The 23,571-nt window shown below is 36.3% G+C and overlaps 1 protein-coding gene across 1 annotated transcript in view; it reads left to right on the forward strand.

The window, feature by feature from the left end:
• Nucleotides 1-22,792: 22,792 nt before the first annotated feature.
• The window catches only part of ZZZ3 (zinc finger, ZZ-type containing 3), a 36,624-nt gene continuing 35,845 nt past the window's right edge, over nucleotides 22,793-23,571 (forward strand). Inside the window, 1 exon segment of the mRNA XM_009333843.1 lies at nucleotides 22,793-23,097. The gene's annotated coding sequence lies outside the window, so the exon portion shown is untranslated.

The following is a 23,571-nucleotide window of genomic DNA, read 5'->3' on the forward strand; positions in this document are numbered from 1 at the left end:
TAGTCAAAATACTCAGTTTTGGTTTTGTAGTGTAGTAGGCTGATAGTTTGTACAGTTTGTGTTCAAAATTTGTGTATTTGTTAACGGCTTACATTTAACTACTTTCTCTTATACAGACAATTTTTTATACAAGTTTTTTATATCTTCAGACAAAAATCTTAGTAGCTTCCCTTACAATAACTGTTCTTTAAAGTTACTTTAATGTTTTGATGCTTATAATGAATTCAGTTAAATGTAGAAATACAGAAAGGTCGGCTAGTCCAGTCCTCTGCCCTTTGGAAGTGTACCGAGATCATTCCCTCTGATGGCAAAGTTCCTCTTTGTGTTGCTTGTTTCAGCAGCTCATCAACCCATGGTTAAAGTTTTACCTGATACTCAATTTAAATATTTTTGCTTTGCATTAAGCTGATCACTTTGTGTCTTGTTGCTTCAGAAAACAGTTGATTGTCCTTGTAGCGATGTTTTATCTATTAGACTGCCATTAGCTGCTCTCCATTTTTTCTGGGCTGTTGAACTTCATCATAGGACATTGGAATATGAATGTTGGCAAGACAGACAATTTGGTTGTCCAAGATTTTAAAGGTGTTTTTACTAGTTCAGATTTAAATACAGTATTTAAACACAAATATTTGTTTTGATTAGTGGGTACACATGTGCTTGACAAACTAGTGGTAAGAAGGGTAAAAGCTTACCTTTTAGAGAATACTTCAGTAGTAGAGCAGTGGGATTTTATCAGTCTCTTACAGCTTTGTCATGAGAAATACCTGATTTGTGTCCCTAAAATGTAGTGATTTGAACTTTGTTTAAAACACTTATTTTAGTTAGAAAATTTGAAAGTCAAAAAGGAAATGCGTGTTCTTGAGAGTTTGCCTGTTGGTACCTAAATGGTAACATCCTCCTTTTTTTGTTGTTTTTGTTTTATTGGGGGGTGTGTGTGTGTTTATATGTACATAAGATCTGAATTTTTCAGAGCTAGTGATTTTTTTTTTGTGAATTGAAGTGTCTCTGTAGTATCTCTAGTATAGGAAAGGAAAACAGCCCAAATTCAAAACCGGAGGAGCTGTGCAACTGGGTTACTGTGCCACATACAAATACGTTAAAGGGCGAGGAGAGTGGTAGATCGTCCCCTGTATATTTGTGTTTGAAAGATACTCTGTCTGTACGGTAGTGTTGAAGTTAGGAATTTTATCTCCACAGCTAAAGAATCTAGAAACACCAAAAATAGATACTGTCAGAGAAGATTTGCCATGCTGGTTAGTTACTTATTAATTAAATGCTTTAAGGACATTTCAAATTGAAGGCATGCATTGAGTGGAATTGCGCAGGTGTATTTTCTGAATTTAATCCTGTTTAGTCTTTCAATTTGTGAGCTGGATGATAGGACAAAGCAGATTTACTAACTGCCTGGACAGTACAAATCTGGGAGGGAATACAAGCATTAGAGTGTGAAATGGTCTTGACAAATTGGATGAATGACCTGAACTATATGGGATGCAGTTCAGTAAAGAGAAACACAAAATAATATGTTTGGGTAGCAACAATAAACGTAAATATGAGAAACAACTGGCTGGGTGACAGTTCTGCGAATAAGCAGCTGTATCACAAAATGAACACAAAGGAGTCATGACAGTTCTATAAAAAAAACAAGAGTCATAGTGGGATATATGAACAGGATTGTTGTTGCGTACAAGGTAGGAAATTCTTCTGCAGTACTCAGCGTAAGGCCTCAGATGATGTACGGTCTCCATTTTTGTTTCTCTACTTCAAACAGATTTGGACCAATTGAAGAGTATTTGGAGAAGAGTTGCAATAATGACCTTTAAGGAAGGACTGAAAGAATTGCACTTGTTTAGTCTAAAGCAGAGATGGGGAGGCATAATAATAGGCTTCAAATATGGTAAAGATCACTACAGAGAAGAATGTAATAAACTGTTCTCTCTAGGTAGGATAAGAAATAATGGTCCTAAAGAGCACAAAAGGAGATTGTGATGTTAGGAAAAACTTTCCAGTACTGTGGATAGATAATCACAGGGTTAAATATCTGAGGGAGGTAATGGGATATCTATTGCTGAAAGTGCTCTAGAAAGGGTTAAATAACCTCCTTTTAGAGGCGATTTAGGTATAGTTGGTTGGCCCTTGGCACAGGAGGTAGGATGACTTGTCAGCACTAGATGTCTCCACATTTTTATGATTTTTGTAATTTTGCTGGCCAGGATTTAAAAAAAAAAAAACAACCTCCATGGTGGAGCAAAAAAAATTAGTGATGTGACGGTTTGTAAGATTTAATTTTTTAAAAAAACATCAAATATATTCATTAAAAGTTTTTTAATAAAGCATTTATTGAAGCCTTCTGTAATGTAATATTGAAAATAACTTTAATAGGGTCTTCATTGTAGGTTTAGTATCTTTGGCTTACCTTTATGTGTTTTTTATGATCCAGTAGAAATAAACTGAGCTAGATTCAAAGTCTTTCAGGAGACTTCATTGAAGAGAAGCAAAGTTCAAAAGATTAAGCTAGGGACCCAGGGAATCAGGTGCATTCCAGGCTCTGAAACAGAGCAAACCATGCAATTTCACCTTCTTTCTGTAAAATAGAGATAACAGTTATTATCTGAGAGATGTATTTTGAGGGATAATCATAACTTACAAAGTATCTTCAGGTTCCTGAAGAGTTTGTTATATAAATGTGATGTTATTTAAAATCGGTTTGTGTTCTATGAATTAGAAATACGTTTCAGTCTTTCATGCCTGCTGCTGTGTAATAGCCACAATATGGAAGAGTCTGAATAGAAATGTATCCTTTCTACTACATAGACTAGTTTTAAACAAAATTTCTCCTCTGAGATTTTTTTAGGTGATTTAAAAATACTTGATTAAATTGGAAGAACTAACCTTGACACAAATGAGTTGTTAAAGCTTTTTAGGATTAAAAATACTGGACAATTAGGTAAAATTGTGTTTTGAACCAAATTCAGTTTATTGAATCATTCTGCACTACTTCTGTTCAAAATCGACTGCCTACATTCCATGTGACCTTGTTGAAGCTTTTCTGATTTTTGAAATTTAACAAAGTTGCCTTGGGCTTAATGGTGACTGAAGGATAGGCTCTGTGTCACTTACGTATGTGCTCTGTAATAAGGAAAAGGGTTAAAGTGACATAAATTCTATCACATTCTCGACATTTAAAAAGAATGTGGAGGCTTTAGATAAAATAATGGTTTCGATCTATTACTGCCTAACTGTAATTAGGCTTTCAGGGCATTTTTCCATCTTACCAATGATATGGGTTAAACTTTATATATACTTTCACTTCACAGGATGTCATCATTCTGTTTGTTGTAATTGGTGGGAAATTGGTCACTAAACCATTGAGAAACAAAGTGTTGGTAACTGACATGGCACTGGGTTTAGATCCTGATGCAATGTTTGCTTACATATAGTTGCAAATGCAGCAGGACGTGGTGGAAGTTAATTCTAACCGTTTCGTATACTTTATTTCAGTTAAATAAATGTGATCTCAAAGCTGTTAATGAGAATCCTCTTTCTAAAAATCAATAAAGGAAGAATGCAAACACTGTTCACTATATTAGAATGGTGTCAGAAAAGGAATTTGTTCCTTTCCTCAAATATTTTAAGTCTTCCAGGGATTTTCCTTATATGTATCACTGCAGTACAGAGGCTTTTTTGTAGAGGTTTATAAAGGGGTCACAGTATCTCATGCATCAAGGGCACAAAGGCTTAAGTCTTAGGCAGAGACAGATGCACCTATTCCCTAAGCTCCACCTGAAGAGCTGTAACTGAGAAGAAATTGTCAGACAGAACTGTCTGAAAAATGCTGTTTTAACCTGGAGTTTGGAGAAGCATTTCTTGCAGAGTGGACTGGGGGAGTGTATAGACAGTGACTGACTGAAAGACTTGGAGTGGGAATCTATTAACATTGCAACAGGTGCTGGGGTTTGTTTGCTTGTTTTTTTCTGTTTCCAAGTGTATAAAATTTCTTTGGCAACTTCAAAAATTGTATTTTATTAATCATTCTAAAGTTAGAATATATCGGTATATGTTTTCTCTTCCACCCACTACCTTCTTTTCATTTACTTGCGCTTTCTCTGTACGTGTCTCTGAAAGTCAGAGTGTAACTAGCAGCGAGTTTTACTGGTTAGGTATACATGATTATATTGCTTTTGTTAGTACCTACTCTGCCTAAATTGTCACTTGAAAAGATTTGACAATGTTTTTGTGCCAGCACCGTTCTTTGGGTATTTCCTCAAAAGATAGGCTTCAGGAGAAAGGAAGCTAACAAGATGTTCTCAGTTCTTTTCAGTGCTCAGTCTGCAAATTTTCTTTATTTTTTTTTTTATTTATTTTGCCCTGGAAAAATAGGCAAAATAGAAAGCTACTACAGCTTATGATTTTTTTTTTAAACTAGTTTTCTGTTTTTAGCAGGATCGTGGTGTTTATCGCGTCAATTTTCTGTCAATTCTGCTGTATCCAGTGCATTGCAAAAAATGCAGAAAGGCTGAAAAAATCATTATTCACAGTATCATTGTGGAGGCTGCAGTAATGCAATTACTTTTCATATATGCTTACATAGTTTTAAATCCATCTGTGAGGAAGTGGTTTCTAACAGAACAAAGTGTAGTTATCTCATTTCTCTTCAGTGAGGTCAGCTGAGAATTTCTCTGGATCGTGTAATTGGGAATCCACGGATCCTTTGTTAAGAGGATTCCTAAGATACTTCAGATAGAAAAGGTTCTTCACATAGCTGCCATCTCACAGCCAGCGCTGAAAAGGACAATGAGAAACATTTATTCTTTGTATGACGTCCTAGTGCAAATAGAGCTTCGCCCTCTCCTGACCCCCCCACTCCAAAGTGAAGTCTTGTCTTTTTCAGTTTTCTTTTCCTACTTTACAGTTCATTTCAAGACTTTTTAGATGCTAAGTCTCACCTCAGTGTGGTTCTTGACATGTAGTTTGAAGGTCTTAGTTATTGTTGAACCAAAGAGAATTTTGCAAATCCTCAAGAATCCTTTATATTTTATTATCATAAATGGATTGCCTTATGGAGTACAGTTTGCTGTCAGGACCATTCAAATTATCCAAGTGTGTAAGTGTAAAGGAACAGATTTCTTGATGTTAAGATCTAGACAGTCTTTTGTTGTTGTTGTTTTATGACTACCCCTCAGAAAAGCCCTACACCAACAATATAGGTAATTAATTTCTTGTTAATATTTGTGAATTTCAGTTATGTCACTCATGATCTGAAAATATCCCTGGTTAATTACAGCCCAGAAGTAGTTTTATTGAAACTTCCTATATTGCATGAAGGGTTATTTTTTTTTTCTCCTATCGAAATTCTGAATGTAGGGAGGGAATCTTTGCAGGGGTACGGAGGTAAAGGCAGGCCAGTTAATGTCATTTTATCCAGTGTGACTCATGTCTCATTGATTTTCCACTTGAGAGGTAACTGGCGATCAGACCTTTGTGTTCTGCTTTTAGGGTATAGCTCATAATTGAATTTAGTTGCAGTTAGATCAACCGCCTTTTTAAAAAAGTCTTGTTAGATTATTGTATGTCTGTATTTACTTGGTCCAAGAAATTCTCCCAAAGAAACCATCCCAAAAGGTCAGGAGGTTCTCCATGAGAAACAGGAGAGCTCTAGAGAGGCTTATTGTATAATATTCTTGGTACCATTTTCAGTTTTGATTCATGTGTCGCTATAGCTTTGTTCTATGACTTGTACCAAATAATCATACGGACGTTTCTTATCCTATCCATTCTGTCAGTAGGCCTGATTTGCAGCAGTGGCATGAGCTAGAATTGAAGTTCTGTTTATCCTCCCTTAAATGTGTCCTTTACTACTTGTGGGCTATAGTTACAGCTTCCCTAGTTGGTTAGCTCTTGCTACTGCTTTGAAACAAAAGTTTGCTTTTCTTATATGTAGAAATTAACTTCTGTTGAAGTCTGGACAAATGTTTCTTTTTGACCTTCACTGACTACATTTCCCATAATGGAAGATGTCAAAAAGAGCCCAAGGGTTTGAATCAGTAACAAATCAGAATGTAGGTGGTCTATTTTTCTTTTTTCCTCTGATGCCTTTTCTGTGCCTCAGGTTTTGTCAGTGAAGACTTGCATCAACTGGATTTCAGTTAAATTTTCAATAGAATTTTAACAGTTTTCTATCCAAGTGAACAGTAAAACAGAATGAAAATAAAGATGATGCGATGACCCCTGCTTTGCAGAAGCAGACAGAAAGAACGTTTCCCCCAAGGAGTTCACAATTCCAGAATAATACAGGTTATAGCTGGGCAATACAGATAGATGGAAACAGTGAGATGGTTGAATTATTTCCTGTGCATTGGTTATAAAATATTTTTATCCTCATCATGGAAGATTAGAGCTCCACGTTAAAAGAAGTAACTGTGCTTCTTATGCTTACAAAACATGAGGGAGAGCCTGAGAGTAAGGCTTCACATTACAGCTAACCTGATCCAATGACTTATCTGTCACCAAAATACATAGTTGTGACCCCTGCTTTCCACAGGCACCTGTGCTCATTTGACCATTACAGTAAGCCTGTTTAAGGAGCTAAACCAGCAGAAAAATAATGGCTCTTTTGTAGGGGTTTGTATTTTCTAAATCAGCTCATTGTGAGATCAGATTGAATGCTAAAGCAAATGCATGGGAAAAATCAGGATGATGCGCCTGAGAGTTACAGGGGAGTGGGATTGCTCTTTTTTGTAGATTAAATCACTTAACAGTAAAAGGAAACCTCACCTGGGAAGTCTTCTTGCAAAATTAAAGAAAGAATGATTGAAGGCTCACCAGAATGTGAATCAACCCTTTGATAAGGAGCAAGATGGTAGATGGGTGTGGCTTTGTTTGCTCTATTAGAAAGATATAAGGAAAGTGGTGTCTTGGACAAAGCAATAAACTAAGGAAATGCTCTTTGGAGAAGTATCTAAATGGATATGAGTGGAGCAGGGAGTAGAGGAAAAGAGCATTGCAGTAATTAGGATGCAAAATGGTGAGATCCTCATGAGAGTTATCCACTTGGGTTAACAGTGGAAGCCTTTCTAAATCAAGCCAACTGCTGAAAGAGGGTTCAATCGCTAAAGTAGGTGTTTGCCATTGGCTCTTTATAACCTCCGTTGTCAATGAATGTGTAACCTTCAACATAGGCTGCTGGACTGGCATAACATACTTCTAATTATGATTCTGCTAACTCACATGTGGATTTATTTCCTTAGTGGCTGTTTAAATACACGGACAGTGTAGAGTTGCTCTTCCTCACCACTAAGAGTGAATAAAAAAATGTTTTTAATGTTTTCCTCAACTGAGCAAGGATATTCCAAACTGTATGCATGCAGAACTCCAGAAAGGAGGTAGTGCCCACCTTAGCTGGTACATAATTTAAGAGGGGGATTTTTAGTCAACATAAGCAGGTGGTTTAAATGTTAGAAGATGGTCAGAGTTGTTAATTTTGGTCAAATACTTATAGAGTAGTGATATTTTAATAAAATTCTTTCCCAGATTGCAGAAAAAAAACCCTCTACTCTGATAATAGTCTAGAGATGATACAAATCTGATGACTCTTGATTTCACCACTGTCTTGAGTCGGAGTTGTAGAAGGATCTCACAAAACTGAGCGAATGGGTGGTAAAATAGAAACAGGAATTCATTTTCAGAAATGTGAAGTAGTGCATGAGCATAAAACAACTTCATGCAAAAAAACCCAACCCTGACTTTAAGTCAGCTATCACTGCTCAAGGAAAGTGTTCTGATAGTCATTTCTGTAAAAACATCAACTCGGTTTTCACTAGCTGTCAAAAAAAGTAAATAGTGTTAAGCATTATTAGAAAGGGGTCACAACATAAAACATTACTATTCTATGGTAAAAATCCATGACATACATAGGCCATGCTTTGAATCTGATTATCCTGCACTGATCTGTCTGCTAGACTTAGTACAGAAAAAGGCAACAAGAATAATCAAAGGTTTGGGATAGCTTTTCTACGCAGAACAACAAGGAGATAAGCCAAATAAAATATCCATTAATTCTGGGAATGTACAATAAAGATATGTCCTCAGGTCTGCCATGCCATACATGGTCACTGTATTTCAGTGCTTTCTTTGTTTCTAGATACAGTGAAACTAATGTTTAAAGGTACGGGGGGGGTTACATTTATTTATTTTTTTTCTCTTGTTATCAAGAAAGGAATGTGTTTAATTGCTTATTGCCCTAGGAGAGATAATATATCATGGAGTTATGAAGGCTTTGTGTATTCAAGATATAGCTTAGGGGCTATATTCTTACTGTATTTTTCTTCTTTTATGGCTACAGCATTATGCTGTGGGTAATACAGTTGTTCATAGCTGAATAATTTCATATTTTTAAACAGAAATCTTAGATGTTCTCTAAGAGAACTGACAATCAGTTATTTTTTTTTATAGTATTTTAAAAAAGGTTAAGCAGTTTTATGGTTGGCATGTAAATTACATTTGTCAAGTTAATCCTTACTTAATATTTGATGTCAGCTTTTCAGAGGTACTAAGGAATAAGCATAGCACTTGGTTTGACATAGCACTGTTAAATTCCTTAGAATTGTTTGGAAAAACTGTGTCTTAGAAAGGGTTGGTAAGGCTTTTTTAGGACATCACTGGCAAACTGTAAGTTATTTATTATTAAAAAAAGCTATGTAGGGTCTTCTGCTTGATATCTTTATAAATGCAAACATGCATATGACAAAGTGAATGAATGTGATTTCTAACTTTGTAACTGCTTTTATTGATTATTTTCAAATTCATACTATGAAGATTCCCAGCTGTATCTGTGGCAAACTCGGAAAGCTGCTGGTCAAATTGGTTTTGGTCTTGTAAGAAAAATAAGCATTTGGAGTAATCAGATCTCTATAACTGAATGTTTCAGAGGAATAAAAATCAGAAAAAAATCCATTTTACATTATGTTTGTGTAAGTCAATATGTAAGTCCATAGTAGATAACGTAGCCATTTAGTCTAAGCTTTATCTAATCTCTTCAAATTAGAAGTTTTTAAATGTGTTGTCACTTGATACAGTATGTGGGCAATCTGGTGTGCGTTTCAGAGGCAAAGCCCATGCCTGTGGAGAGCAAGAACTTAACTGCTAGTGCAGATTTTGTGCTGCTGTGATGGGTTAGCCGTTTAGGAAACTGTCTGAGCTCTGGCAATCTGCTCATGTTTGCTTAGGATAGGTATGGAAACTATGTAACTCACACTCTCTGAGCCAGCTTCTGGCAGCTCCTTCCTGTTGCCTGGATCTGTGATAAAACGTGCTGAAGGTAGACGGTAGCTCTCTTTTCCTTTGTTCTTGTGCTTTGAGAAAGTCTCTGGTGGCTGAACCTGGAACTTTAATAGCCTTTTTATGTTTCTTCAGTCCTTTTACCTGCTGTTATAGGGTAATTGCGAGGAATGGTAGGATGAGCATCTTCTTTTTATTTTTGGAAATAGTTATTACTAAGAATTTTAGATACCATAGCCACACATATATTTATATAAAAGGTTAAATGCTCTAATTGTTATTTTATTAAAATGTGGTCACAGTTTGCACTGTATTATTGAATTAATAACCGATGAAGTATAAAATCAGTGAAATATTACTGTAGTCATGAGTCCTATCGTCTTGAGACGAAGGGTGAAAGTCAGAGCTGTCAGAAATTACTTCAGTTTCAGAAAATTAAAATGAGAAAAGGCAAGATGCTATTTAAAACCTTGAAGTCTCATATGTTCTATTAGGGTAGATTAAAACTGCAAACATATACCTAGGTTACTAGTGCTGAGTGTATCCATCTGAAACATCCATGACATCGTAGTTGAAAAGGCATACTTTGTTTATGCAGTAGCTTTCCGTCATTGATAATACCATGGATCTTTTTTTTTTTCTCCTTTATTCCTGGAAAAATGTAAATACGCAAAGTCATAAAAAGTGAAGCAGAAGGGGGAGCTCTGAGTAAAACACAAAAATTTTATTCTGCCAATAAAAAAACTACAATTGAAAGCAGCAAGGAGAAAGAGTTAAAACTGAAGTTGCTGTGAGAGTTGCATTGGCTATCTAACCTTGCAGCCTTTCCTTTTTGCCAGCTTATGGGTCTTTATACCCATTTGTAAAAATGAAAAATGAGAATTCTCTTTTACAAACACATCAGTGGGATAGCTTGAATGCTAAAAATTTATGGGAGCTCAAGGGAAGACAGGGAAAATGCATGGAAGAGAAATCCATTGAAGTTTAGTAAAAAGATAGAAATTACATATAACTTAAGAGGGACCCTGAGCTAAAAATAGTTGGAAGCTGGAAAGGTATTGTATACAGCAGCTCTTCCCTAGCCGTCTGCTTATGGCTGTTGTTGGAGACAAAGTACTAACTGGATAGACCTTTGGTCTGAGTCAATGTGAGGAAAGAGGTTTGAAATTAATAAAGTTTAAAATAATTGATTTGCTTTTAAAGTTAGTGAGGAAGAAGTTTTGAAAATGGATAGTCAATTAATGTACAAAGGGAATTGAGTGTATATGTGCATAGGTGACAGGTATGTACATGTGCTTAGGCGATAATAGGTAAGTCCCTTTTGCTCTGTGTATGTAGTACAACATCTCACTATCTGGAGCATGGAACATATTTAGAAAGTGCTTGATAAAGTATTCAGCAAGTGGGAAGGGATAATAGCATTGGAATGAATTTTTCACTTTGTAGGCAGTCTTTCATTTTATGCTTGAACAGTGAACATAGTTTTGAAAGTAAATTTTCTCATGTAGGTGTAGGAAATCATAAACTGAGTATTGCAAAACAAAACAACCCTGAAGAACAATAATAAAGCAGAATACCTCAGTATTCCTTATATCACAAAGTTGAGTAAAGGAAGCAAAAAGAAAAGCATACAGAGGATAAACTGTAATTGTATTTCAGCAATGTGTTAACAGGTTAATGGTGGGTTTACAGTAACAGTGTAAAATCTCAGAAATGCTTAGAAATGCATTTTAAATCTATAAAATACGTATATTTAACAAGTTAATAAGATACCTGGAGAAAAAAAACAGCCTATGCGTAGCTGTACTGTGTGCAAAGTTTTACTCTGCTGGCTGAATCTTTCAAGGGAATTAATTTGTGACTCTTAAAGATTAAAAAAATGTGAATCAGACTGGTCTGAGCTTTTACTGTGCCAAGGGCTGTAGAAACTGCAAAACTGATGAGCAAGCCTGCATCTAGATGAAAAATGTAAGTAGAGCAATCCTAAAGATTATTTATCAGTGGTCACAAGAAAAGCAAAGACCTGTAATTATGGTCGGAAAAAAATACTCTTCTGGGTTTTTTACAGAGCGATAACGGCATTTTATGCCAAAGTGTTCAAGTGAAAAAAATGTTCATATTGAGAAAGTAAGCAGTAACTAAAAGGCTGAGATTTTAAATGTAAATGCAGGCCAAACAGAACTTTCTTTGTATTTCCAGTTAGTACTGTAAGCATAGGCAAGGCAGAACACAGAAACCCCAGGAAATTAAATGCAGCGTATTGTTTATCAGTGAGTGTACTGGCCTACAAAGACTTTCTGAGCAGAGCAAGAGAAGAAAGCAAAATAGCAATCAAGCAAAACAAAATTACACATGATGCAATCATAGTCCTATTTGAAATATATATATTAGAATAAAAAAGGAAAATAGACTACCATTGTACTGTTAAATCAAGGAAATTCTGGCCAGCTATCCTATCTGGAAGTAGTTGGATGTAGACAGAAGCAGCTAGACAAAGTAATATATTAGTTGAACTGGGACCACTCTTAAAATAAAGTTTGGGTTTTTTAAATCAAGGCCTCTATTACCAGTAGGTACGCTGTAATTAAAAGGAAAAGGTATACAATAATGCTCATACTGAAAGGTTTTTTTCTGTGCCCGGAGACAGGACAGCAATCAGACAGAAAGTGGCTGGTCACTGTTACTTTAAGAGCTATTAAAAAAATGCAGTTGCTAATGCACTTAAAACACCTTCAGTACTTGCCAGTTGAAACTTCAGGAATCCAAGTAGACTGAAATGTGCATAATGGTCTTTTATTCAGAACACTTAAATACAGACTGAACAAAGAATGAGAACATCGAACTATAGACAGGTATGAAACCTCTCTGCTTAGCAAGCTCAGTGTCAGTTACAAAGCAGAATTTGGAAAGAATCTAAGAATAAATTGTAAGACATTGTAAGTGCTGATATCTGCTGTTCTGTCAGGATGCCCAAGCACTGCGAGAAAATTTCTGTCTGCCTTCAAGTACTCCTGGGGAGACAGGCCCATTCTCCGTGTAGATGATGCTGACATCCAGCTCACAGAACAGGAACATGCTCAAAACTGCTTTGAAAGACTATCTGCAAAGGCAAAGCTATCATGTATGGCTAAATGTAGGTAGCAGTTGTGTTGCGTATTAGACCAAACAGCAAAAAGAGGCAATGAAAATAAACAATATCCTGTATGGAAGGCTGGAAGAAAAAGTAGGCATGGGTCTTTTTGCCACAAATCACTATTTTGAGAACTGCATCAATGTTGAGGTTGTAGCGTAGAGGTATAGCAGTGAAACATTTCAACGGCTGTAGTATCTCAGACTGTTTCTGCAGAAAATAGATCTTTCTCTGCTTGCTGTGGGCCAGAGACTTGACTCGGTATAACAAAGTCAGTTGCGCTATACAATTTTATTAATATATCAAAGTCAGTCATAACACAGCCACATGAGCATTTAAAAGAGCTAGGGCTTTTAAAAATAACTGCCAATCAAAAAGCAACATAAGGCAAGTCATTTACTGTTGGACTTGATGATCTTACGGGTCTTTTCCAACCTAAATTATTCTGTGATTCTATGGTAGCAGGCTACTACAGTATTTAAATTCAAGGTTAAAGCATAGTTTGTCTTACAAGCTAGTCCATTGCTTTCTAGAGCACGTAGCATATGAGAACACATCTGTTTGGTTACATAGTGAGTGGTGCTGCAATTATACCTGCAGTATCAGCTTGTGTGGCAAGGGATGCCTGTAATTTTGGGAGCGTGAAAATGCATCTGTTCAGAAGACACAGCAGGGCCACAGCATAGCTGTGACAGGCTTCGTTTCTTTGTTCATAGATGCCAGGATAGTTCTGGATTCCCCGCCACCCCCAGTCTGTCCAGAATGTGTTTTAAGCATTTAGAGCCATAATTTAGATCAACCCTTTAGCTTAGGCAAGAAGGTGTCCCTCTATTTGTTTACTGTTATCACTGAGTAACATTTGAACCTCTTGGCCAACTTAGCAACCCCCCTAAATTCAGCCACGAGTGAAGATCCCAGAAGTGCAAAGAGTTTGCAGCTTTCATGAAAGTTGGAGTCTCCTTTTTAAGGAGGATTGCAGTTTGAGCCCAGCAGTTACCTGCTATACAGGGTTTGCTAGCAGTCTAGTCAGTGCATTGTATAGATTGGAATTGGCCACACCATCCTTCAGTTTTGGAGGTTGCCAGAGGGGCGAACATGAAGTTTTTCAAAATGTTGGAAGTGAGGTGGGTTGTCTGGCAGAACTGGGTTGCATTTAGGACTACAAAGAGCCAGCCCATAGGATAGCAGTTTTGCTGGTATGCTTATAGAATAACATGCTAATCTCCTAGATTGAGTCAAAAGTATTATCAGATGGAAAATAAGTGGTTAAAACATTTTTCATTAATGGAGATAACTGGAAAAACATTATTCCTTCTCGCCTTCCCCCCCCCCCTCCCCCGGCTCTGGGGACAGAGTGGACATTTTAGATTTTGATGAAAGACTGAGAACAAAAACATTTTAATTCTGATGCAACACTCAAAATATTTCACAGGAAGTGTTGCATGCTTCATGCTCCCGTTTTCCAAACTCTCTGGTTTGGAACTTGCCTTAGTACCCATGCAACAGCACTCCTAAGCACAACCCAGGCAGCATACCTGGTTGTGTGTATGTAGTACAGCTCTATCTTGTACGTCAGTGTCTGTCATTATGATAGCCTTCTGAGGCTTATGTAGCTGATGCTGTAATTTTGCATATAAAGAAGTATATTAATTGATATATTTCAGATGCATGCCCTTGACTGAAAATCATCTGGGATAAAAATATATTCTATAAAGTATTTCATACAATATGCACATTATAGTGTATTTCATAGGGTAGCGTGTTTGCAATCACTGTTCCGAAAGTAAATCAGACAGAGTAGGTATTTCCAGTGTAGTATTCTACACAAATGAACAGACTGGTTTATCTTGGGGCTTTTAAGAAAGCAAAGGAGCACTGTTTTTCTTTATCAGCTTCCTTTTCATCTGTAAGCTGTTAGCAGGGTTATTAAGTACTTGATGACCCCTTATAATTGCAGCCTACCAGTAGGAAAAAAGAAATATCTTTTTATGCTTGATATTTTCTGCATATTGCAATAATAACTTCATTAGGAAATAAATCATATTTTTCCTATTTATTGGTATAAAACTATGTTCTAGCTGTGGTTAAGAGATTAAATGCTTTTGGAGTCTATTCTGCTAGAATAACATTTTGATAAATGGTTACTGTAATCAAGTTAGTTTAATTAATTTTGTAATGAGCTTTTCAAGAACCTGTGTAATTTAATGTATCTCAAAGATGTTAGTCACGTGTTTTGGTAATCCTGCACAGGAGATGTTATTTGGATAACAGCAAAGGTATTTAGCAGCTGAATGGTTTCACACGAAAAGTATATTATAATTTAGAGTGGGACTTTCATCTAGGATGATATAGTGGAGTGGGTAGGTGGGGTGGGAAGGATACAGAGTGATGGCCAATAGGTGAGGTTAAGTGTGATTTTTTGAAGTGGGACATGAAAGTTATTTGTGTAGTCTGTTTTTAGTTGTCTTGGTAAGTTAATTGTAGCAGACAACAGTTACTTTATTGACTGATTAGTAAGTTCGGTAAGGGTGTTTAGTTAAGGCTACTGTCTTTATTCACGCTAAATGCAATTTGTATTAAATGATGTCACAGTAATTGATCCTTTTTTTGCATTTTGCTGATAAGATGAAGCAGTACTATGTGGTGTGTTGAAGTGTGGAATGTAGTTTATTGTTCCTAGGGCTTTGGTACCACCTTACAAAGTTCACATCTTCACCTTTGGTTCTGGCCACATGATCTCACTCTTGTGCTGCAGCACATTGTCCTTTAATATGACCCACAGGAAAAATTGATCCATCTGGACCCATCTGAAAAGAAAAAAAGAAACGGTGATATTTTCATCTCAGACCTATTTGTAGATTCATTTTGTAGTATAGTTCCACAAATATTTGGGTTGACAAAGATAATTGGGATGGGTGTTGTGGTGATGTGTATACATTAGTTGTGACTAGGTAAGATTCCAGATTCTGTCAGGTCTGCCTGTCTGCTTCTTCCAGTTATTCCTAGTTCCAGTTTCCCTCTTTCACAGTTGTGATCTTTGTCTTCTAGCAGTTCTTCAGGATCTCCAGTCTGTCTCTTTCTCCAGTCAGCATCCACTTACTTCGCTGATGTAGCTGCTCTCCTTACCTATCCATTCATGTTTAGCATTCCCTGCCTTCATCACAGCTCCACCAGGATTTTTGTTCTCAGGCAAATGCTTTTTTATGCCAAATTCCAATTTCTTACTCCGAAACATGGAGGTAGAAAAACTTCTTGAGGAAAAAGTCAGATGTGTCTTAAGCAGTAAGAGAGTTTAAAACAAAAATTCTATATTTGTGCACAGAAATGAGTAATTATTTTGACGGAGAATTGAGGGGAGAGGCAGCAGGGTAGGAATATCAGCCTGAGGCAGATGCTTCAATGCATGATTTCAGCGCAAACTCTAATTTGGCCAAGATAGAAGGAACTGAAAGCAGTTTAGAGTTTGTCTGTAAGGAGAAGAAATTTAATAGAGTGGTTACTTTTCTAGAGTTTGCTGTACAGTTACACTTGTATAATGCATATTTAGTTTTAGATGAAGTAACTTTGCAACCTTACCTTGGAATGTCTGGGGAAAAAGGGGTGATGCCTCTATCGTACCCATCCTCCCAATAAATTTCCTCATGTAAGTAGCCCAGAAGAGTGAGAAATATCAGTGTAGTCAGCCATTTTGATAACTCGCTGCTGACTGGAAGGGATACAAAGGGAAGAAATGTGCATTGGTAGTGATTGTCATATAACTTGCTGGTTTGACCTTTTTCTTTATTTTGTGGTTTTAGAGAAAGAGGGGTCAATGTAAGACAATGATGGAGAGAAGGAGATTAAGCTTTTGTTTGTTTTCACACATCCTATCATTTAAGTACCAGGTTCAGCTTACTTGCTTACTCTTCCATTACATTTTTTTTCCCCAGAAAGAACTAGAAACAATTTTTCCACAAGAAGATTCTTTCTAAAGATTTTTTTCCCCCTCTTATGTAAGAATAGGTTTGTCTGGCCTGGTGAACCCATCTATTTTAAGGAAGAAAATGAGCATATTGAGCTATCCGTTCCAGTTCTTTGCCAGTTTTAGTTTTTTGGTAAAGCGTGTCCCTGTTAGTTTGGAGCGGTACAACTTCTAAAAACTGTTGATAATTTTTTCCTACTATTCTAAATTTTTTTTCTTTATTTTCTTTATATCATCTTGCTGTCCTTATATATAAGATAAAGTAAATATAAGTACTCCCATGCTCACAGACTGTATTTTGACCATATGTAATATAATGTTACTGTGGCAGAGATGGCTGAAATCTCAGAGTAATTCCAGACCATGGAGCCTCGTAACATACATTTTATTTCTATTGCGTTTAAACTTTCATTATAGCTTTAAGCCACTTATTGTTATATATTATTTCAAGTAAGATCTATGTAATGTCTTTTGGTGGGGGTTATTTCTGTCATTTGAAAGTATTGCTTATTTTGATGTGATGTAAAATCAGTAAAATATAGTGCCTTCTCCAGAAAACTGATTTCTTGCTAATGTAGTTATGCTAAGCTCAGTATGTGTGGGAAGAGATGCTGGCGTACTCTAGATGTGATAGACTGGTGAATATAATTTGTTAAATGGAATCATCCCTAATTCGATATACCACTTTGCTAGGAAGTGATATGCTTTATATGTGGAGATAAACCAAAGTCCTGATAATCTGATGTCTGTGCAGGTTCTCTTCTGTTCAAAGATGTTGATTTTTTGTCTTGGGCAAATACTTCTGTAAGGGATTAGATTCTGTTTACATAAATACCTTCTGCAATTTTATACAATAAACTTTCCATTTTAAAAAATGTACTGTTTTAAATAACATGCTAATGCTCTGCAGAGAATTTAAGAATTGCTATTTTATACCACAGAGATACACCGGGTTTACTTATTAGTTTACGTTATCTATGAATATTCTTTTCTTTTGAGATACAGACTTAAGCAGTACTATGCATGCTTAAAATGTATGCAGTCTGATTGGTTTTTTCTATGTCACTGAAATAGTGTGATCTGGAGTGTATAGCTGATAAGAAAGATAATGGTGTAATGATCAGGATGTCTCTAGGCAATCAGAACACAAAAGCTTATTCAAGATACCTTTGGTGTAATTCTCTGTGGAAAATGCCAAACCAGAAGACGTAATTTTGCGCCCCCCACCAAGGGCCATAGCATGAAGCATATACAGGGTTCTGCTAACGATTAAAGATTGCGTGCATGCATGCTTAGTGTATGGATGCAGTAATTGGTTAAAAATTTATGACATGCTCATAATAGAAGGTAATGACAAACAGGAGATTGATGATAAATGTTATGCTTTTTCTTTGTTAAACCACTGTAATGTAGAAGACTGAGTTACAGATACAGGGTCAGGTCAAGCTCAGGTTTTGTCAACTCTGATTGATTCTTGGGAGAAGTGGAATTTAGGAAGAGGCTTGAGAAAAGCCAATTTTGGCCGTCGGTTTTGTATCTGCACTGAAATAGACCAGTAGCAAGTTAGTTCCTAGTGAACTGCTGTTTCCTAAAATGTAAATAGTGGCCAGTGGCTCAGAGTGGTTTCTGAGAGATTCTGAAAGAAACAGACAACGTTCATAGGTTCAGAAGTATGGCAGACTTTGCTATAGTCTTACGTAAAAGTCACAGTTATTTTAAGTGCATTATAATAGCAGTCTAGAAAATCATTAGGTCAATGGAAGCAGGATTTCAAAATTAAAGAAATAGTTTGGGATGAGATATAGAATAATTGAGTGTACGTTGGCTCAAACTAGCTAAATTATGCACAGTCTTATACTCTCAAATCATACCATGTTATTGTCATTGATGCAGATTTGTTTTGACTTGTTTTCTTCCCCAGAAAATGTTGTGCTTTTTGGTATTAGAAAGATGTGTGTAAAAGTGATGTTTCTTCTGAAGTGTTACAATTTGAAAAAGATAATGTAAAATCTGACACAGATTTTTAAAAGAATGTACAGTGTTTTAAAAAAGGAATATATGTTAAGGACTCACAAGTTCTGATGACAGAAATAAGTATGATCAAAGAGTCTTATGACTGAAATAAAACATTCTGCAATATTCCTTTCAGCCAGAGGCAGGCAAGGTCCCACAGATCTAGAGCAGAAAGGAAATGAAACAGGAGAGGGCAATTATGTACGTGTCACATTTGCTCTTCTGTATGGTAACTGCACCAATTACAGATACTGTTTCTGAAGTAATTTTGGGATTTACTGCAGTATGGAACTAGAGAGTGGTACTGCTATCAGGTATCCACAGTTTCAATATCTGAACACTGGAAAAAGTTTTCATCTTTATCACCATGCAGTATTACTGAGCATGAGTGGAAACTGATTATTAGATGAGACTTGGAAGAACAGGAAGAGAATGGATTATTTCTCTTCATATAAGATGATGATTCATTATACTCTAGATAAGATGAACAAATTATTCTCTTTCCTAGGATTAAATTGTTGCGGAAGGCTGTAGCTATTGTCCATTTTCATAAAACAGTGACATCAAATAACTTCTGGAGACTTTCCTGTTGCAAGAGTCTCTTCCCCCCTTCCTCCCCAAATACACGATTTTTTTGTTTGTTTACTGTTGTATGTAATGTTAATATATCCATCGTAAGTACCATATATATAAAAAACACCACCACGCAATTATAGTAGCGGCTTTCGTTGCTTTGCTCCTTTCAGGTCCTGTATGCTGATAACACCCAGTATGTTCATATATTGACCTCTTTTCTATTTCTTTTCTAGCTTAGGGCCACATTGAACATACTTTTAACTGTGTACATGTTTCTTAATTTTTGGGGTTTCTTTAAACAATCTACTTGTTTCCCAGATACCCAGTACTGGCTTAACCCAGTGAAGAAATTGGTTATTCTGTATATTTAGGAAGGAGTTTCCTCATTCTGCTGTCTTTAACTGTTGGTTTCCATTTCTATGTAAATTTTTTTCCTCTGTTGCTAGAGGTTTTCACACACACAGTTCAACATTCACTAGCTTTGCTAAATAGGCTTCTGGTTAAGTTAAATAAAAATTCTAGCATGATTATATGACTATGGTATATATGACTACTGTATATCAGTAGAGTCTGCCTAAACCTATGTAATACTTTAAGGGTTCTCAAATGCTAAAATGCATACCCTGAAACTCCATCCTATGCTGTCATTAAGTTCTTGATTGTATGTAAGATGTATCGACAATTTCTGTAAGCAGTCAAACTCTGAAGAAGTTCCATACTGATTAATGTATGACCATTCCCTATAAGGTTTCAGCATCAACACTCACTCGCTGACTTCTTACACAGGTCCTTCCCCACAAGAGACAAATTTAGGTCCCTTTCTTACTTCAAAGCTTTGTCTCTGTCTGCGTTACATTCTACTTTCACCTGTAACTTCTTAGTTCTTAGGGGCTTTGCAAACCAGACCATGCTGTTTCTTAGCTGATGCTTTCTCTTTAGACTTTGAGTCTTTATTGCAATATTCTCTTTCTTAAATGTTGATGTGGTTCCCTGAAGAATGGCTTAGACCTAAAAGCATATTCAGTTTCCCTTGCACTCCTTATTCTGACTCATAAATATCTTCTACAATGAGTGGTGTCCAAAACATTAAATTACTCTTCCATTGAATTTCTCTGCTATGGAAGATGTGGTTGTTCTGGGTGGAAAAAGTCATTCTGATTGGTTATGAAATGTAAAGAAATAATGGTTTCTTTTCAAGATAATTTTTCCAAGGAAACTTCTGGGATAATTTACTTAATTGTTCACTTAGTAAGCTCTTGTGAATGTTGTTTTCTAGTTTTTAAGCAGTAATTAAGGTGCAGTCATTTCAGTGTATCCTGATTAAAGTTTCCTAATTTTTTTTAAATTTTTTTTTTTTCCCCTAGATACTGCTACTAAACAAAAAATCCTGACTAGGTAAAGCTTTTTTTCCCCGCCTTGGTTTCTCCTCTTGTGATATTTACACATTCTTTTTGCTGTTTTTAAAATGCTCTTGCTCTCCCCAAAGGCGACTAGGCACAGCAGGGGTTGTGTCTTTCCTGCTGTGAGTAAAATAGGGTTGTTTTACGGGAAAGAAAATTAGGGGAGATAAAGTGTACAAATCTGAGGAAAGACTGACATTGCTATTTCAGCCGTTCCTGAAACAACTTATATGAATGTTCTTTACTTATGGACTGGTAAAGTAATTAAAAATTTTGAGATTAGACCTCCTTCTGATTGACTCACTGTTATATTTTGTTTCAGGCTTTTTTCTGTATTTTGTATTTTACCAAAGTTACTGAGCTGCGGGATTTTTGTTGGGGTATGTTGTTTGGTTTTTGCAAAAACCTGTCAAAATCTCTCTTTACTTTTAGTGTCTACATATGTGTCTTTCCTGTCAGTTAAAGGGATCTATAGGAAAGGCAACGATACAGGTTTAAGTAACTGAGGGCGTACCAGAATATTAAAAACAGAAGAAACTTGATGGCGAGGGGGGCAGGGGGACACAGGCTGAAGTCACTTGATATTGGAACTCTTTATGTAGTTCATCTCTCACTGTTTCTGGTTCCATTCCTGGTACAGCTAAGTAGCAACTGTTTCTTTTTGCTCATTCCTTTCAGTCATTTCTCTCTTGCATTTTAAAGTGTTTTTCCTTGCCTACTTGTTTTTCCATTCTTTATTTGTCTTTTATTATGACTGTTCTCTGCTGTTTGTTAAATTAAGAAATTCCACTGAATAATTGAAATCTAATTTGATTTAGTTATCCATATAATAGAATTTATGATAATTCATGTAACATCACTGTAGAAATATCTTTCATTATTGAATTTTACTGTAACTAGACATTATTAATGTCTTCTCCTCTTATTTGGCTCAGTTTATATTTTGAATTGTCAACTTAATGTGGAATTCGCTTTCTGCTCTTACCAGTATGAAATTGTAAGTAGGCTGAAAGTAAGACAATTTCCAAAGGCTTTGGACTTAGATAATCTAAATATAATAACTGTGTAGAAAGAAAAATGTGGAGAAACCTGTCAGCTTGTGTTTCGCATCACGGTTTCTGAATTGTCAATATGAAAATAAGTTCACTTGTATGAAGTCAACAGAATATGAAGAAAGATCCAGTAATCACTATTCTATAGTGATTCTATAGTGATTTATGGTGCCTCCATAGTACTAGATGTTCTTAAAGTAAATGTGATTTCTGGTATGTTTTTTCAAGTAATAGCTGTTGGGCATTGGCACTGGTGCCCAAACTCTGGAGACAACTGAAACCATTGTGAGGCTTATGGATCCATAGATTTATTTCTGTCTTTCAATATCGAAATTGATTCACTTCCACTATGAACAAGGTAGTATACATTGTTTTCCTTGGGTGAAGAATAGGTTTAATGTGAACTCTGGAAAGCATTTCACTCCTATTGTGTAGATGAAGGTTATTCAGGGATTTGGAGCCAATGCAAGTTTTGAGTTCTGCTCAGTTGATTAAAATTAAATAGCAGAAATAATTGTTTTTCATTGTGTATCTAATTATAAAATATATTTGACAATGCATTTCATAATTCATTAGTTGTAGTAATATCTTTCACCACTTGTTTTCTTGTATCTCTTCAAATATCTTCTGAGGTTTGAACACCCTAACACGTGACTGTTGTGAATTCATTTGCTTGCACATCTTTAGTGTCATACATTGAATCACTCAAAAATAACCAAGAAAGATATTTTACATTTGAAACCTGAATTAGCATTTGTCGTGGTTTAACCTGGCCGGCAGCTAAGCACCACGCAGCCATTCGCTCAGTCCCCTCTAGTGGGATGGGGAAGAGAATTGGAAAAAAAGGTAAAACTCGTGGGTTGAGATAAAGACAATTTAATAGGACAGAAAAGGAAGGGAAAATAATAATAATAATAATAATGATAATGATAAAAGAATATACAAAGCAAGTGATGCATAATGCAGTTGCTCACCACCCGCTGACCAATGCCCAGCCAGTTCATGAGCAGCAGCTGCACCCCCCCCCCCACCCCGGCCAACCCCCCCCAGTTTATTTTTTTTGTTCAGCATGACGACATATGGTATGGAATGTCCCTTTGGCCAGTTGGGGTCAGCTGTCCTGCCTGTGTCACCTCCCAGCTTCTTGTGTACCTCCAGCCTCCTCACTGGCAGGGCAGTATGAGAAGCTGCAAAGCCCTTGACTTAGTGTAAGCACTAAGTGTGTTGATAACACACTGCCCAGCAACAACTAAAACATCGGTGTGTTATCAACATTATTCTCATCCTAAATCCAAAACACAGCACTGTACCAGCTACTAGGAAGAAAATTAACTCTATCCCAGCCAAAACCAGGACAGCACTTCACGTTCTTAATTACTTCGTAGCATACTGTTCTTTATGTAGGACACCTGTAAAATTGATAATTGCTTCTTAAAAAAGCTGTTACTCTTTATACATCCTGTTGCATTCTTCTTAATTTCTAATGAAATAATTTAAATGTTTTCCTGATGCCTTTGTCTTTTTCTCAACAGTTTCCAAAATCTTGTTAATGTGATGGCGTAAACTAGTAAAAAGATACTTGGATTACATCATGGATATCAGCAACAGTGACTGATATTATTCAAGTGGCACAGTGAGAGTCTGCTGTATGAAATGTCAGAAGTTTATATTTCTTCTAGTTTTGCAATGGTAAGTTTTTTACATTTTGTATTAAGTAAATAATAACTTTTTAACTTGTTATGTAAGGTGTATTTCTTTAGAAAGTAACGTACCAGCAAATCAGTAAAGATTTCTGTCTTACATAATATTTCTAATGTCTGTCAAGTTCAGCACCAATTACTCACCAAAGTGTACATTGGAATTTGGTTTAATTTATTTTATTGGTATCTGTTTGAAATGTCAGTTACTCATCCTTAACGTGTGCTAGCCTTAATTAGAACAACCTAGGTGAAACGGAATATCTAAATGATCCTGGTTTTCATGTTTGGGTTCAACCCCAAATGAGATCACTCTTCAGAAGGTATTGAGCTGGTTAACAGGGGAGGTCCCGGACGACTGGAGGCTTGCCAATGTGACACCCATCTACAAGAAGGGCCAGAAGGAGGATCCGGGGAACTACAGGCCTGTCAGCCTGACCTCGGTGCCGGGGAAGATCATGGAGCG

This window comes from Pygoscelis adeliae, unplaced genomic scaffold (genome assembly GCF_000699105.1).
Source record: "Pygoscelis adeliae isolate BGI_AS28 unplaced genomic scaffold, ASM69910v1 Scaffold10, whole genome shotgun sequence".
NCBI lineage: Eukaryota > Metazoa > Chordata > Aves > Sphenisciformes > Spheniscidae > Pygoscelis > Pygoscelis adeliae.